Below are 16,386 nucleotides of genomic sequence, written 5' to 3'. Positions count from 1 at the left end.
CTCGATCGATCCTGTGGACTTCCGAGTCTGTAACGCGGCAAACACCTCCTGGTGTGCGTTACAGCTGGCAGTCCCTGTATCTCTGGTCGGGCTGGGAGTTACGACTCTAACCAGCAAAAGCGCCACTGCGCCTTGACTCAGCCGAGTCAAAAAGCGAAGCTCAAAGGTTGACCAGTAGAGCTTCCGGGTCCTTCACAGGTGACGATGGGGCAAGACACGGCCCAGGGAGTAACGACTCGACCTACCTCCGTTCTTGCCTTACTGGAGCACCACTCCGGAACACTGCTCTTCACGAAGCAGGTACGTCGGTGTAAACACAATATCCGACAGCCTTGTACCTCCCGGTTCCTCCCTTTATAGGGCGTGTTTTCCTTGAGTTATGTAACCGCTCTCCTGTTTACATAAGGGCGTGTTTTCCCTCGAGTTATGTAACAGCTCTCCTGTTTACATAAGGGCGTGTTTTCCCTTGAGTTATGTAACAGCTCTCCTGTTTACATAACCTCTCAACCGCTAGGCATCCTGGGAGATGTAGTCCGTTTACGCTGGTTACCGTTTTCCTCCCCTCGCATGACAGGAATTCTTGACAGTACATCCTCCCTCTCAGCGGCTCCCCACGGGTCCAGCGCTGGCAGGAAAACGCCGATGGAACAAGGAGACCAAGCGCGGAGCATGAACCCCTTCAGCCGGTTCCCATGATTGCTCCTCCGGGCCATAGCCTTTCCACGCAACCAGGTACCACAGCTTCCCCCTGCGCCATTTGGACGCCCGTATGCCCGACACTTCATACTCCACCTCCGACTCCACGCATACCGGCCTAGGTGTCCCAGACGGCTTGGAGGGTGCTGGTTTGAGCAATGATACATGAAAGACAGGGTGTATCCGCAATGACTGGGGCAAGCACACCTTCACGTTCACGGGACCCATACACTTGGTAATGCGATAGGGGCCCATGTACTTGGGATGGAACACACTGTTCTTTCGAAACCTCATGTTTCTTGTGGATATCCAGACGTAGTCTCCAGTGCGGTACAGTGGCCCGGGCCTTCTCTTCCTGTCGGCCGCAGCCTTGTATCGTCTCTTGGCCTCTATTAGGACAGCCCTTGAGCGCATCAACGTGTCTTTTATGTGTGCCACCCTGTCCGCTGTGGCGGGAATCCTGTCCTCTCTGAACGGATGTAGAAATGGCAAGAACCTGGGATGTTGGCCATAGTTGCTATAGAACGGAGATGACTGTGTGGAGCTGTGAGTGGCGTTGTTATAGGCTATCTCTGCAACCCAGAGCAAGTCGACCCATTCTTCCCTGCCCTGGTCCACAAAACATCGCAGATACTGTTTGAGCGTTTGGTTCAGGCGCTCGGTTTGGCCGTCCGTTTGAGGGTGGTAGCTGGTGGATAGGGCGGTCTTAACATGCAGCGCAGTGCACCAAGTCTTCCAGAATTGCGCAGTAAACTGCGACCCCCGGTCCGACACGATCACCCCAGGTAATCCATGCAGTCGTACCACATTCTTTAGGAGTAGTGACGCCAATTCCCCGGCCGTAGGGACTCTCTTGCAGGGGATGAAGTGCCCCATTTTCGTCAAGTAATCCACCACCACCAGTATTGCCGTCATCCCCTGGTCTACCGGTAGGCCCACCACGAAGTCCAGTGATATGCTATCCCATGGTCTATCCGGGGTCGGAAGTGGATGTAAGAGCCCTTGGGTTCGGCCATGGTCGGCCTTCATGGTAGCACACGTAGGACACTCCTGTCCCCACCTCCTGACATCCACTCTCATGGTTGGCCACCAGAAATGCCGTCCCATGCTAGCCACCGTTTTTTCAAAGCCCAAATGACCTGCGCATGGAGAGTCATGGCACCAGATGAATGCTTGTTTCCTTAGCCTAGGCGTGGGTATCAACAGGCACCTGCCCTTCAGGGGTATCCCGTCCTTCAGCTGCCATTCTCTGTGACTGAGGAGCCACCTCCGCCATGCGAATGACCTGATCCCTCTCTTTATTCCCCTCAGGAAAGTATCCGGTTGGATAACCCCCAATACCATCCTCGGGGAAATGATGGAACGCTCGGTCGCAGGCAATGGTTCCTTAACTGCAGATTGACGGGACAGGGCGTCCGCCTTCCGGTTTTCCGTCCCCGGCCGATATGTGATGCGGAAGTTGAACCCCGCAAAGAAGATCATCCACCGCAGCTGCCTGGGAGAAAGGTGTCTTGTGGCCGTCATGAACTGTAGATTCCGATGGTCCGTGTACACCGATACCACATGTCTTGCCCCCATCAACCAATGCCTCCATTCGGTGAAGGCGACCTTGATTGCGAGAAGCTCCTTCTCCGCAATATGGTAGTTGCGTTCGGCGTCGTTGAGTTTGTGGGACATGTACGCAACGGGATGAAGCACCCCTGTGTCGTGGTTGCGTTGGGACAAGATAGCCCCCAGCGCCACATCCGAAGCGTCCGCTTCCACCACGTAGGGGAGATCCGGATCGGGGTGAGCCAACACCGGCGCCTTACCAAAGGCGCTTTTCAGGGCCTCAAAGGCTGTGTTCGCTTCAGGGGACCAGACAAACTCCTTGGACTTCCTCAGTAGCTGTGTGATTGGGGCCACCAATCCTGAAAATCCATCTATAAACCGCCTGTAAAAGTTGGCGAAGCCAATGAAACTTTGGACGTCCTTCACGCTTTGGGGCACCGGCCATTCTTTCACCGCCTTGATCTTTCGTTCTGCCATCTCCTGTCCCTCCGGACTCAGCATCACTCCGAGGAATTCCACGGATGTGACGTGGAAGTCACACTTGCTGAGTTTACAAAACAGCAGGTTTTCCCTCAGCTTTTGGAGCACAGCTTTGACGTGGTGTACGTGCTCCTCCACACTGGACGAATAGATGAGGATGTCGTCGATATATACGACCACGTAGATATCCAACTCCTCTCTGAATACCTCATTCAAAAAGTACTGAAAGGCTGCCGGGGCGTTGCACAGACCGAACGGCATGACGAGGTACTCAAAAAGGCCGAACCTGGTCTTAAAGGCGGTCTTCCACTCGTCTCCGTCCCTCATGCGCACCAGATGATATGCCCCTTTCAAATCCAACTTGGTGTAGATACGAGCTTTCTTGACCTGTTCCAGAAGTACACTGATGAGAGGCAAGGGGTACCGATTTTTTATGGTTATCGCATTCAATGCCCTAAAGTCCACACAGGCTCTCAGCTCCCCATTAGCCTTCGGAATGAAGAAGAGCGGCGAGGCGGCCGGAGACTTGGACGGGCGGATGAATCCTAGCTTGAGGAGTTTATCCAGGTACCCCCGGAGATGCACGTTTTCAGGCTCCGTCAGGGCATACAGCCTGCCGCTGGGAACGCTGGCCCCTGGCACCAGGTCGATCTGGCAGTCAAACTGCCTATGTGGTGGTAGCACTTCCGCCTTCACCTCATCAAATACGTCCGCAAAACTGTGATAAGCATGGGGGAGAGCCACATCTTTTTCTGCCGCTGTAGCCACCGTCTGACTCCCGCTCTCATCTGCGTCAAGGGATTCCGTTCTTATTCCACAATGCAAGATGCAATACTGTGACGTCATTTCGATGCGATGTGTTGGCCAATCCACAGCAGGGTTGTGTTTCTGTAGCCACGGCAATCCCAATATGACGCCATATTGGGGCGCTCGGATGATGTTAAAATCGATTTGTTCCAGATGGTTCCTCCCATATCTCATCGGAAGGACCCCCGTGTGTTGCCCGATGGGTCCCGTCACCAATCGCCTTCCGTCTACAGCATAGACGTCTTCGGGTACAGCTTTGGGAAGAAGCACTAGCCCTAGCCTGCATGCCTCGTTGTGGTCCATAAACATGCCAGTGGCCCCTGAATCCACCATGGCCACAACGGGTATCCACTGGTCATGCACTCCCATGTGCACCGTGAGAAACAGGTGTCGTTGTCCTTTAGAGACCGAGTTGGAAAGTGAAGGGATGGATGAGTGACTCCGAGATGCCCCTTCTTTGGTCTGGGAGTCCTCTAGTTTTCCGCCGGTATGTCCACCACGGCTGTTACCGACCGGTTGGCCCGATAACGTGACGTCTTCGGTTTGGCAGGGCATTCACGTACGTAGTGGCCTTTTTTGCCACAATATAGGCACAATCCTTGTTTACGGCGTGACTCTTTCTCCGTGGCTGTGAGGCTCGCTCGTATTGCGCCGATGTCCATGGGTTCTCCCTTGGATGCGGTGGAAGTTTCAGGACTTCCCACCGTTACATAGGATGGAAAGGATTTTCCTTTTCTCCCATGATCCCTCTTTCTTTCACTTAGCCTATGTTCCAGCCGTAATACCAGGTTGATAAGGCCCTCACATGTCTTGGGTTGAGGGTCAATATGAGCCACGGCGTCCTTGAGCTCATCGCACAGCCCTTGATGGAAGAGCGCCGTCTGTTTAGCAACAGGCCACTTGGTTTCCGCAACCAGCCTTCGGAACGCGTTGAGATACTGCACCAGGTCGTTGGATCCCTGTCTCAACTCAAGCATTTCACGGTCCGCCGTGTACGAGTCAGCCCTTCTGTCGAATACCTTCAGGAATTCCTCGCGAAAAGCACCCCAATCGCATAAGATGGGGTCGTCCCTGCTCACCAGAGGTACGGCCCATTGTGCCGCGTTTCCAGCCAAATAGGAAATAAGGAAAGCCACACGAGCCTGGCTTGTGGGGAACGCCTTTGGTTTGCACGATAAATGTAGCGCCACTTGTGTGAGGAATACCTGCACCGTGTTAGGATCCCCACTGTACCTCTCTGGTGTTGCCAAGGGGATGGCTACCGGCATTTCCACTACTACCGCAGGGGTCTGGTTCGTGAGGGAGGTGCTGGGCGTGAGCGGGTCCAATTGGATAGCATCCAGTCTGGCTTTTACATCGGCGGTTTCTTGCCTAGAGGCAGCCACTTCAGCTTGCACTGTCGCTAAAGCAGCCAGCACATCATCAAGTGTTGCCATGTCTGTTATCGACCGGGAGACAGTTAGTGTTATTAAGGTCGGATATTTTGTAACGCCCTGAACGTCTCAGGATCGTTTAACAGACACGATAATGAGGACGCAACCACTTGTGAAGGGTTAGTTATTTTAATGAAGGCAAAACTAATACAAAGAATAAACAAAAGTTATAGTCACTGGAATCCTCCAGGCTAAGTACGTTACCAGCCCACAGCACAGATGGTCCTAACCGTCCTCTGCATATACGCCGATCCCGGCGTATGCCAACAGAGGGCAGAAATGAAATGGCCGACAATGCCAATCGGTAGGCTGTGAGGGGCACGAAGAGTGTTGGGGAGAATCGAAGAGTCAGGGAAACACCCAGCCGGGGTCTCTACCTGAAGGGAGCAGCCGCTCAACCTCTTCCTCAGACTGCACCGGGACGCGGAGTCACCTCCTGGTGATGCGTCACCGATACCCCACTCAAAAGCAAGAAGACTGAACCGAGAGCAGCCGCTCGATCGATCCTGTGGACTTCCGAGTCTGTAACGCGGCAAACACCTCCTGGTGTGCGTTACAGCTGGCAGTCCCTGTATCTCTGGTCGGGCTGGGAGTTACGACTCTAACCAGCAAAAGCGCCACTGCGCCTTGACTCAGCCGAGTCAAAAAGCGAAGCTCAAAGGTTGACCAGTAGAGCTTCCGGGTCCTTCACAGGTGACGATGGGGCAAGACACGGCCCAGGGAGTAACGACTCGACCTACCTCCGTTCTTGCCTTACTGGAGCACCACTCCGGAACACTGCTCTTCACGAAGCAGGTACGTCGGTGTAAACACAATATCCGACAGCCTTGTACCTCCCGGTTCCTCCCTTTATAGGGCGTGTTTTCCTTGAGTTATGTAACCGCTCTCCTGTTTACATAAGGGCGTGTTTTCCCTCGAGTTATGTAACAGCTCTCCTGTTTACATAAGGGCGTGTTTTCCCTTGAGTTATGTAACAGCTCTCCTGTTTACATAACCTCTCAACCGCTAAGCATCCTGGGAGATGTAGTCCGTTTACGCTGGTTACCGTTTTCCTCCCCTCGCATGACAGGAATTCTTGACAGATAAATACAGATAATATGGCCAAAAAATAAATATGGATAAATATAGACGGAAATGACCAAAAAATAATTACCTTAAAACTGGGAGCCATATATAAGCCTGTGGGTATCCTTGCCACCTAAAGTGCTGTTAAAAATAGAGCTTTGAGTGTTGGTACTATCCAAAAGTGTGCATCATACAAGGCATATCCTTGCATGTGTGTGCCCTCACTGGTACCTGTCTTCCAAAAGCCGTGTTAGGACAGTAGGTTTTGTTTATGATGCAGGCACTCAGACATATTGACTTGTTGGGAGTTTTGCCATTGTATCCAGCCAAGCCTTTGTAAGACAGCTGCAAATGTATGTGCATTGGTAGCCATCTTTGGATGGTTATTTACCAAGTAAACAAACATTCCAAGTTGGCCTCTATGCATGTGTACATAAAATAATATGAAATGTTTTATAAATCATAAGATATGCCCTCTTGCCACTAAAGCAACAGGTGGGGGGGTACGTAGGTTCTCTGGGGAGAGGCAATACTTTAAATAAAGCTTGCAAATAAAAGGGGAGCAGGGAGGACAAGTGGAGAGAGGAAGGGAAAATAATCTCTAATTCACTGCAATGCAAAGACCTGACGTCAGTAGTGGAATTATATAACTCTTTCAATTAGAGCAGTGACACTGAAATGTTCTTTCAGTGGGACAAACACAATAACACGAAGGAAAGCCATGAAAGCAGGAGCAGTGAATTAAGAGACAAGAAAGACATCGAATCAGAGGGGACCCGAAGCCCACTCATGGTCAATATTGAATATATTAAATACAGAGTTCTCTTTGCCAGCAGACAGCTAGGGCTGTCTGGAGATGAGATCTAAGAATAGTCTATTGGTGCATGTTTCCTTACCGATGGCTTCCACCTTGGCATTGAGCATTAATAATCAGTTAGATACTATGAACTAATGGTAATGTAACTTTCTTTTACTCGCATTTCTTGGTTTTTTCCCATTTTTAAACTCTGGGTAAAAGTCTTCAGCAATAGAGCATGTGTAAGGAGAACTTGAAGCCCTTAAGCCTAGGCAAACAGAATGGCTGCCTTATCCCTTGTGGAGAGTGCTTCAAATTACTGTTAGCAGGCAGGTTCCACGTAGATTTTAGCAGTGGTTGAGGCATGACATTATCTATCTGACAATAGTGACCTTGTTAGACACTTGTGTGGCATCATAGTCCACACAGGTCTTTGGTGGAATATTTATAGAAGCACAAGGCACACTAGCCAACCAAATTCTGAAAACACTACTCAGTGGAAGAGGTATGGGGATGTGGAAATGTGGGGACAACAATGTCTTTATAAAGATGAAATTCCAGCTGTATTTTGGTAATCAAGGATGGGTGGTGTCCATGACTATCCTTTGTCTGTGGAACGTGGCGAAAGCTACTGAGGTGTAAAGAGTAGGTAGTAGTTCCAGTCTGCACCTGGATTAGATTATGGCCACTAGAAATTCAGTTTTGAATGAAAGAAGTCTGACGAGCATTAACCTGGCCAAGGCTAGTATCAGGTCCTAATGTGCTGCTGGATGCCTTATTAGAAGTATCAAGTGATTTCAGTCTTTTAGATGTCTCTTCTGGAACCATGCATTCAAACTGAGTGAAAGTAGACATGGGTGCAGACCTTTCCCACCTTCCATGAATGGAGCACTCTTCTCTGGGGGACGTTGATGTAGTCTTGCCGCAGAAGTTGCTCTAGGTCCTAATACCATACCTTTCTGACGGATATTTCTAACAGCAGATTTGTCCCCTTTAGAATATTCCTTAGGCACCAGACTGGATCCAGAAGTTTTTACAGCAATGATCCTGCACGCTGCTAGGTGGCATTGTGCAGGTCTGCATTTTCCTTGATCTCCTCCAGAAGTGATAGAGCGGAGCCGCATATAAGAACCACCCCTTTGCATCAAAGTCAGTTACTCTCTTCCATACCTTTGAACGCGGATCTGGATCTTTGTTCCCTTTTTTTGTTGTCAATTTTTTCAAAGTACATTCCAGTGCGCAAGGGAATTATGCCCCCACCTGGAACAGCAGGGTTGAAACCATGCCATGACTCTCATAAATAAATGTTGGTGATGGACCTACAATAGGTGTGCCTCTGGTGTTTGGGCTCAGGATGTGACTCCAAGCTGTGTGAGGAATGCATCTGAAGTTGATCCAGGACTGTGAAGTGAAGCTGTGTATCGCTAAACATCGAAACGAGCCATGCAAGTTCCCTCCTGCTTTAAGTCAAGGGCACTGACCTATTTCCTCTCTGGAGGCTAATCCTGCAACAGGATCTTTTAAGTTGTTGAGGTCATCTGGTGAGTCAAAGTCCAAATTGAAGCAGAAAGCACAAGAAAGCAAAGCAGACTCAACCCTATCCCACTACTTTCGATCTAAAGAGAAGTCATGAGGGCATCAAGGTGGCACTCAATCTTGCTCCTGGTCTCTGATTGTGTAGCTAATCCCACAGTTGACCTTAATTTGCCCAAGTTTCCCAGGTCATTGGCAACATAGTAGGAGGTAAAGGCCTATAGGGAGGCCAATAGGCTTTTTTTTACACTCTTCCGGCTCACTCTGGTGCACATTCAGGCCCCAAAGTTCTGCAGGTGCTTTTAGTTGGGTAACCGTTGGCAGATCCATCCTTAGTGCCTTCTGAGGAACCACATTGGATTCCTCACTGACTCCAATGCTGACTTCCATTTCAGTTCCATGACCTGTGATGGTCCCTCTCTTCTCGATGCCGGCTACTGAGAGTGATCCTCCACCGATTCCAATGATCGACCCCGAGCCAAATCCATCTCGACCCAGACCGAGGTCACACTCAAACTCGACTTCAGCTTACCCGGTTTTTGTACAGTCAGATTGAGTCAAAACACTCCCTCTGCTACAGAACTGTCCTTAGTTTTTCTACATGCTTTTCGGTTCCGACTTTCATCAGAGTATGCCACCACTAGGAGATGACAATGGTGATAATGGGGATGATTTACCCCCACATTACGATGACAGTGTATATATGGATTTGCAGGCAGGAGGCCAGCAGTCTTGATGCTTTCCCTAATACAGGGCTGATCTCCCCTCTTGGGCCGCCAACGAAAGATAATGTTTTCTTTGCAGTAGTCATCAGACATGCTACCGAGGTCCTGGATCTATTATTACCTTCTGTTGAAGCTAAAGCAAATATACTTACTGAAATTCTACAGCATGGTCTGGCTTCTTCTAAGCCCCTTCTACTATTCAATAAAGCTCTAACTGGTACTCTTAGGGGCATATGGTCTAAACCTTGTTCTTGCCCACCAGTGAGCAGGTAGCCAGATGCCACAGTTCAGCATCTGGTGACCCTGAATTTTTTACACAACATTCTACTCCTGAAAGTTTGGTGGTCCAAACTTCCACCACCAAGGTAAATCCTAATCTATTTACCATATGGTGATGCCTTTTGATCGATTCTGCCTTTATGGCAAAAAGGCTCATTCTGCCCTCAAATGCTTTATGTAAAATAGAGCAACCTTGCATTCCTTGGGCCTTTTCACCCCTTCCAGGCAGCAGTTTTTTCATCAGTTTTGACCCTTCTAAGTTTACTCCAGAGCGTTAGCAAATAGATAGTGCCAGGCCCCCACTACAGACATCCCAGTCCTTTCATGGGCAGGGATGGGGATCAAGCAGACATCATGCAAGTCACCAGGTACACCTTAATTCTCAGTCCTCTTCCTGTGTGGCATCAGTCCCCAAGGCACTTTAGTTTGCCATTATCATGCACGACCACTCCATGGAAGCCAGTATCTCCAAGGGTGCAATCTTCACATCCGACAGAATAATCGCACAAGAGTGCTATGCCTTTCTGTTCCCTTCTGACCTGCTGCAATTCCCACCTATATCAGAGAGGCTTTCAGAGGAGCACCTACCCATCTTACTTCAGGAGGTGCCAGCTCCACTTTCCAACAGGGCCATCAAGAGGATCCAGATGTGGAAAATGGGATGGAATGTTAATCTTGCTAGTTCCTTGTGCCGGAAAAGGATGGAGGCCTTCATACTATTCTAGATATTTGCCCTCTGAATGCCTTCCTGAGGAAAGTCAAATTCAGAATGCTTACGCTGGCCTAGGTTCCGCCTGCTTTTGGTCTGGGCAGCTGGATGTCAGCCTTGGACATGCAGGACACTTACTTTCATGTGTCTGTCCTGCAGTCCCACAGGTATTACCCTTCACTCTAAGGTTGGGTAGAAGCATTTTCAGTTTGCCGTGCTCTCCTTCGGTTTACCAGCACCCCAAATACTCTCTTTTCATAAAATTGTTGGCGGTACTCACCACACATCTTTGGAGGTTATGGATACCAGATTTCCCATGTCTCGACAACTGGCAGTTGAAGGATGGCTAGCCACAGTCAGTCATATACCACCTCCAGATTGTGACAAACCTCCTGACAAGGTTGGGATTCTTGATCAACGAGCCAGAGTTGCACCCGATTCCTTCGCAAAGATTTGCTTTTATAGGAGCTGTCTCAGACCCAGCACTCTTCAGGGCCTTTTCTCTGCTATAACAAGTTCAGGACATTTAGACTGATAATTCTGATGTTCCCGCTTCAGCCCTGAATCATAGTGAGAGTGGGCTCTGCAGTGGATCCAAAGCCTCAGTGGGCCCGCATTAAGGAAGCCTGTCAGATGTCACCCAGGTTTCGCAGTAGACTGCACAATATCTGCAGTGGTGGCTAATGGACTCCAATCTAACCAGTGGCAGACCGCTCTCCCATCGCAACCCAGAGGTGAAAGTGATGACAAATGCGTCACTGCTGGGTTGGGCATCTGGGAGAGGTGGAGATCAGAGGACTCTGGTGCAAACCCAGCTCCACATCAGTCTGTTGGTGCTGCAGGTCATTCACCTGTTGATGAAGGCTTTCTTGCCATCCACCAAAGAAAGGCTGGTGCAGGTACTCTCGGACATCACCACTGGCATGTGGTACCGTAACAAGCAGGGTGGAACTGGGTTCTATGCCTAGAGGCATTACGCCCCTGGAGTTGGCTGTAGTGTCATGGCATCTCTCTGATCGTGAACAATGTCAGGGTGGACAAGCTCAGCCGGAGGTGCCTGGCAGCTACCAAATGGTCGTTGCATCCCGAGGTGGTGTACGGCATCTTCTGACAGTGGAGAGATCCAACGTTGGATCCTTTCACTATCGTCGAGAACATGCAGTGTCAAAGTTCCTGCATATTGTATTTACCAAACGATGCTCTATAAGATGCATTCAGGCTAGAGACACTCAAAGATCTTATCAACCCTGACTCTCCTGCCTGAGTTCTCATAAAGTTCGGAAATGACCAGGCTTAAGAAATCCCAGTGACTCCTGATTGGACCAGGAGAGTATGGTACCTGGAACATTTAGGCATGAGCATTTGTCCGCCAATCAGGTTACTGCTTCAGAAGGATCTCCTGTTGAAATAACAGGGCGGGGTTTATATATATATACCTCCGTGCACGGCGAATGAATGGCAGCAATTTTTTTTATTTTTTTATTATTTCAGTCCACCTCAACAATGAGTAAATACATGCATCATATCCATGACATCTTGTACCACTTCACATATCGGAGTTAATAAGTGAAACAAGACATTCATAGTAAGATTCAAACGGATAGATAGCCTAAAGGAAACACTAACAATCTTTCATATGGTCAATCATAGGGCCCCTTATATTTATACCGTTTGCGCCCTCTTACCCCTTTTACTTGAGTAGAGGCTTTGCTCCATATTAAACAAACTGTAAAACCTGGCCCTCCACATCTCGAAGGATGGGGCTTCCTGCTGCAACCACGTAGACGAAATACACAACCGAGCCACCGCCGTGGCTATGAAAACTAAATATCAGAATTTGTACGCAGGTAGCCCTTCCTGTAAGTCTTCCCCAATTCCTAAGAGCATCATAGAGGTTGAAATCTTTATCCCGACCCCCGGTATTTCTGACACAAACCTTTCAATATGTCCAACAAGATGTGTTTTTCACATGAATAAAAAATGTTTACAGTATCCGCGGTATCTGCTCCACAGCAAAACCATTTCTCGTCGTTTACGCCACCCCACTCCAATATCTTTGAAGGGGTATGGTACAAATTGAACAGTCTTAAAGTACTGTGCTTTTAAATTGTCCAAGATCAAGATTTTCCCTGCTATATCTGTTAATTGCTCCACAAACAAACCCTGCTCTCCCAGACAATTTTCCCATTTAAGGTTTTGCCTATCAAGATCGTCTCTCCTTGTCTCTAATAACAGATTATACAGTACCCCTATCTTACCAAGGCACCTGATAGCTTCTACTAATTTAAGTGGTTCTATCATGACTTGCCGTTTGCCCAATAAATCACTAATTTGTAAGAACTTAAAGAATTGATTCTTAGGCAGATGAAACTTATCAGCCAATATTGAGAAGGAGGAGCACAGACCCCCTTCATCATAAAAATCCCCAATTTGCGTAATGTCTTTAAGCCTCCAGTTATCAACCGTCTGATCCCAATTATTGTTGTTGCAGAAGTGGGTGTTTAATACGACAGCCCTTCAATCTCGAGGTTTTTCCACACCACCTTCCACACTTTAAAGGCCGTAACCATGATCTTAAAAAAAGTTTTGTGGTTAAACAAACAGTTCTTAACTTCAGTCCCCAAGACCATCTGGTATATAGATGGGGCCTCAGCAAAATTGCCCACCTCTTCTCCTGTTAACAGTAGCCGCATGTTCTTATATGCAAGCATAATAGTAAAGTGTGAAATCTGGGACTGACCACCCTCCCTTCTCTCAAGGGCGAGTCATAAAACTCATCGCTCTAAGTGTTTCCCCGGGGCCTATAAAAACCGAGCACACATTGATTGTAGTTGTTGTAACTGATCTCGGAAGAGTTCCAGTGGAACTGACCTACAATAATAAAGAACCTTGGGCAATACATTCATTTTAAGAATATTACATCTTCCAACTAGTGAGAGATGTAAACATTCCCATCTCTCCAAAAGTTGCCTCACATTAACCAAATGGCCCCCCAATTGACCTCAACCAATTCCTTTAGACATGCTCTAATCCTGATTCCCAGATATGTTGCCTCTTTAACTATTCTGGGATCATTGTCAGTGGTTTGTTTTGTGCAGATAATCTGAGTTTTGGCAGCATTCAGTTTATAACCTGAGGTGGAACCAAATATATATGCTAGTTGTTCAATTTCTGGCATAGCTGCGACAGGATCAGATGTTATGACCGCTATATCGTCAGCATATGCGAGAGCACAAAAGCGATCTTGCCCAAAATAACAGGTTTAATCCCAGAGCTTCTCTCTAACATATTTAGAAAAGGATTAATGTATAAGGCAAATAAAAGTGGGGAACAGGGACATCCCTGCCTTGTCCCTCTGGAGATACACACTGGTTCTGATTCTAGTCCAATCGTACATATCTTGGCCATGGGAGATCAATATAAAACCTGAATAGCTTTAATAAACCCAGGGCCAAACCCCATCTGCTGCAAAACCACCCATAGGAATTCCCACGCGACACGATCAAAGTCCTTTTCTGCATCTAAAAGAATCAGCCCAAACTCACTACCATGAACCTTTGCCATATTCAATAGGGTCACAACCCTATTGACGTGATTAACGGTGCCCCTGTTGGGTATAAACCCATATTGAATGACAGCAATTGACTGCTTTTGATCTATCACCTGAATTTGTGGATGTCATCCTTACAGCAGAGGATCTTTCTACGATGTCCATTTACGCTGGATGCTGGACAATTTTGTGGGCTGTTGTGTGTGGAGTCTGCAACACAAACCTCTTACAAATCAAACTTTTGGATGTTTTATTCTTTGGCCCAGCAAGGCCTTGAAGTGGGCATTATTAAAGGTTATTTATCATCCCTTTAGGCCTCTCTGTGCTTGTTGGACCAACCATCCTTGTTTAAGTCACTGGTGTGATGCAGTTTATTAAATGTTTGACACACATGTTCCCTCCTAAACCGTTTGTGATGTCACTGGCATTTCTCTTGTGCACATCTTCTGACTTTTTGTGTGCATCTCAGCTTACCGCATCAGTGGGCTCCAGGCTTTCTTGGTGCAGACCCCCCCTGAACATTTTTACCAGACAAACTAGTGTTGAGGACCAAGTCACCCTTTTTTGACAAAAGTCATGATTCCTTTTCACTTTGTCCTTTTTCATGTCGCAATCCTTCACGTTCCCAATTTTCTGTGCTCCACCTCACCCCTCGAGAGAGGAGGAAAGACTCCCATCAGTTGGACTCCGAAAGAGTCTTATACATTTTCATTGATCATCGGGTGGAGGATCAGCTTTTTGCTGGGTTCTTCAAGGGCAAAGAAATCTATGGTGGTGTAGAAAGGTCTTTGTCAAAGTGGATAGACCTCTGCATTAAGAGGCGCTCCACATTGGTTAAGAAGCAGCCTCCAGGAGAAAGAGGGCTCCTGCCACCAGGGCCATGGGTGCTACCTCTGTTTACTTGAAATCTTTTGAGCTGTGACTTCAGAGCCAGTGCATACGTTCATGAAATACTACTGCCTTGACAGCCAGATCTGGCCAGAAGATGTGTTCCCTGCCCAGGAGAGTGTAGCCAGGGTTTGCCTGCACTCTTCTAGGCAGAGAAATGCAGAGTAGAGAGGGATGGGGTCCTCGGAACACTGCTGGAATTGGCTCCAGGGGATGGGGTCACTGGAACTGGCATATGGCTGGGGGGTGGGGTCCCAACGCCCTCCTCCTCAACAATCAAACGGCCCTGGGGGATGGGGTCTCCAGGGCCCAACAGTGGCTTGCAGAAAGGGGCCGAATGCCCTCTCCTTTCAGCTGCAGGGATGTGGTCTCCTGGGACCAACAGTGGTTCTGGGAGGGGGGCTTATCTTATTTGAGGTTCAGTCCTGGGGGATGGGGTCCCCAGGTCCCTAGAGTGGTTCAGAGAAGTGCCCTCTGGGCCTAGGCCTAGAAGGGCAGGGTATCTCCAACCTATCCCCTTTATATATTCAACTTTAATCTAGGACAGGAGACTGAGTCTTCAAGTCCCAAGATGGCTGCTGCCACATCATTCTTGATGTGGTGGTAGTCAGTCAAATCTCATCTTGAGATCTATCAGCTCTGAGGATCCTCCGCAGAGTGACATTTTTTAATTTCTCCAAAATTACAGAACAGATTTACACAAAATCACAAAAAGTACACCTTATGGACCAAGATATAGCTTTCGGCAAAATTTGGTGTAATTACATTCAGCGGTTTTGGCTGTAGCTGTATCTAATTTTCATATGGAAAAATGAATTTCTCTGCCCCCACTTGACGAATCACCCTGAACGTTCCAGGAAGTAGCTGAGGTCGATGAGACTTTTATTGGGTAAAGTTTCATGAATATTTGTCAAGTTGCGCCAAAGTTATGAGCAATCCAAAAAGTGCTTTTCCCATGGAAACGTTGTCATAACTATAACTACCAAGCGGCTAAGATTATAGATGAGTGGTAGTCAATAATTGGGATGCTTTTCACCAAGGGTCCTGAGTGACATCACATAGACAACAAGACGGAAGGTTCAATAGTCTGTGATGACACTCAGAACTCTCTGTGAAAATCATTCCTATTATTCACTTTTTACCCGTCCATAATTTTATATTTTGTATGGGCTCCAAAATCAGCTCTCCCTTATTTTAACTCCTATGAGATGACAGAGATTTAATGGAGGAAACATACATAATGTGATATCTCAGCCCTGTCCTAAATATGGAAAAATAGACATTGTATAGTGATGCATCGTCATGCAGTGGCCTGTCAAATTTGTATTACAGTGCATCGCTTGTCTCTCTGCTAGTCAAAAGGCTCAATGTTGTAGAGCAAAATACCAATCACAGATTTGAATCTTGATATTCCCTCTATAGCTTTCCAGTCTGTGGGACTTGATAAAAAAATACCATAGTGTTGGGTAGTACTAACACCTGCTCTGTACAGAGCTGTATAAAAATCAGTTCTTAGTTATTGGTGATCTTTCACAAATGTCACTGACCCTTATGGGGAATGTCTTTACTTAAATGAAAATTCCACTGCACAGTAGCTGGTGATAAAAAACTATGTTGCCAGTTTAAAAAATTCAACTACATGCTTATTGAATGCAGTTAAAATAGGGTGAGAATGAATGTGTGAGAAAGTGGATCCAAAGTTTTTTTAAACCATTGGCAAAGCCAACAGATCTAAGTTTATTGTGCCAACACATCCGTTGTCAGTACATTAGAGCAAGACGCTCAGGAGTGACGTAGCAGTAGTTATCATTGTAAAGGGGTTCTTCTTGCAGCTCAATTCAAGCAAATGACTGGTGGCTGAAATAAACTCCCAA

At 47.7% G+C, this 16,386-nt stretch overlaps 1 protein-coding gene across 2 annotated transcripts in view; it reads left to right on the top strand.

The window, feature by feature from the left end:
- Positions 1-16,386, top strand: part of PRX (periaxin) — a 293,671-nt gene that overhangs the window by 266,738 nt on the left and 10,547 nt on the right. The window lies entirely within an intron of this gene.

This window comes from Triturus cristatus, chromosome 9 (assembly GCF_964204655.1).
Source record: "Triturus cristatus chromosome 9, aTriCri1.1, whole genome shotgun sequence".
In the NCBI taxonomy this organism is placed as follows: domain Eukaryota; kingdom Metazoa; phylum Chordata; class Amphibia; order Caudata; family Salamandridae; genus Triturus; species Triturus cristatus.
Note: the sequence above shows the minus strand (reverse complement) of the source record. Positions and strands in the feature narration are given on the sequence as shown.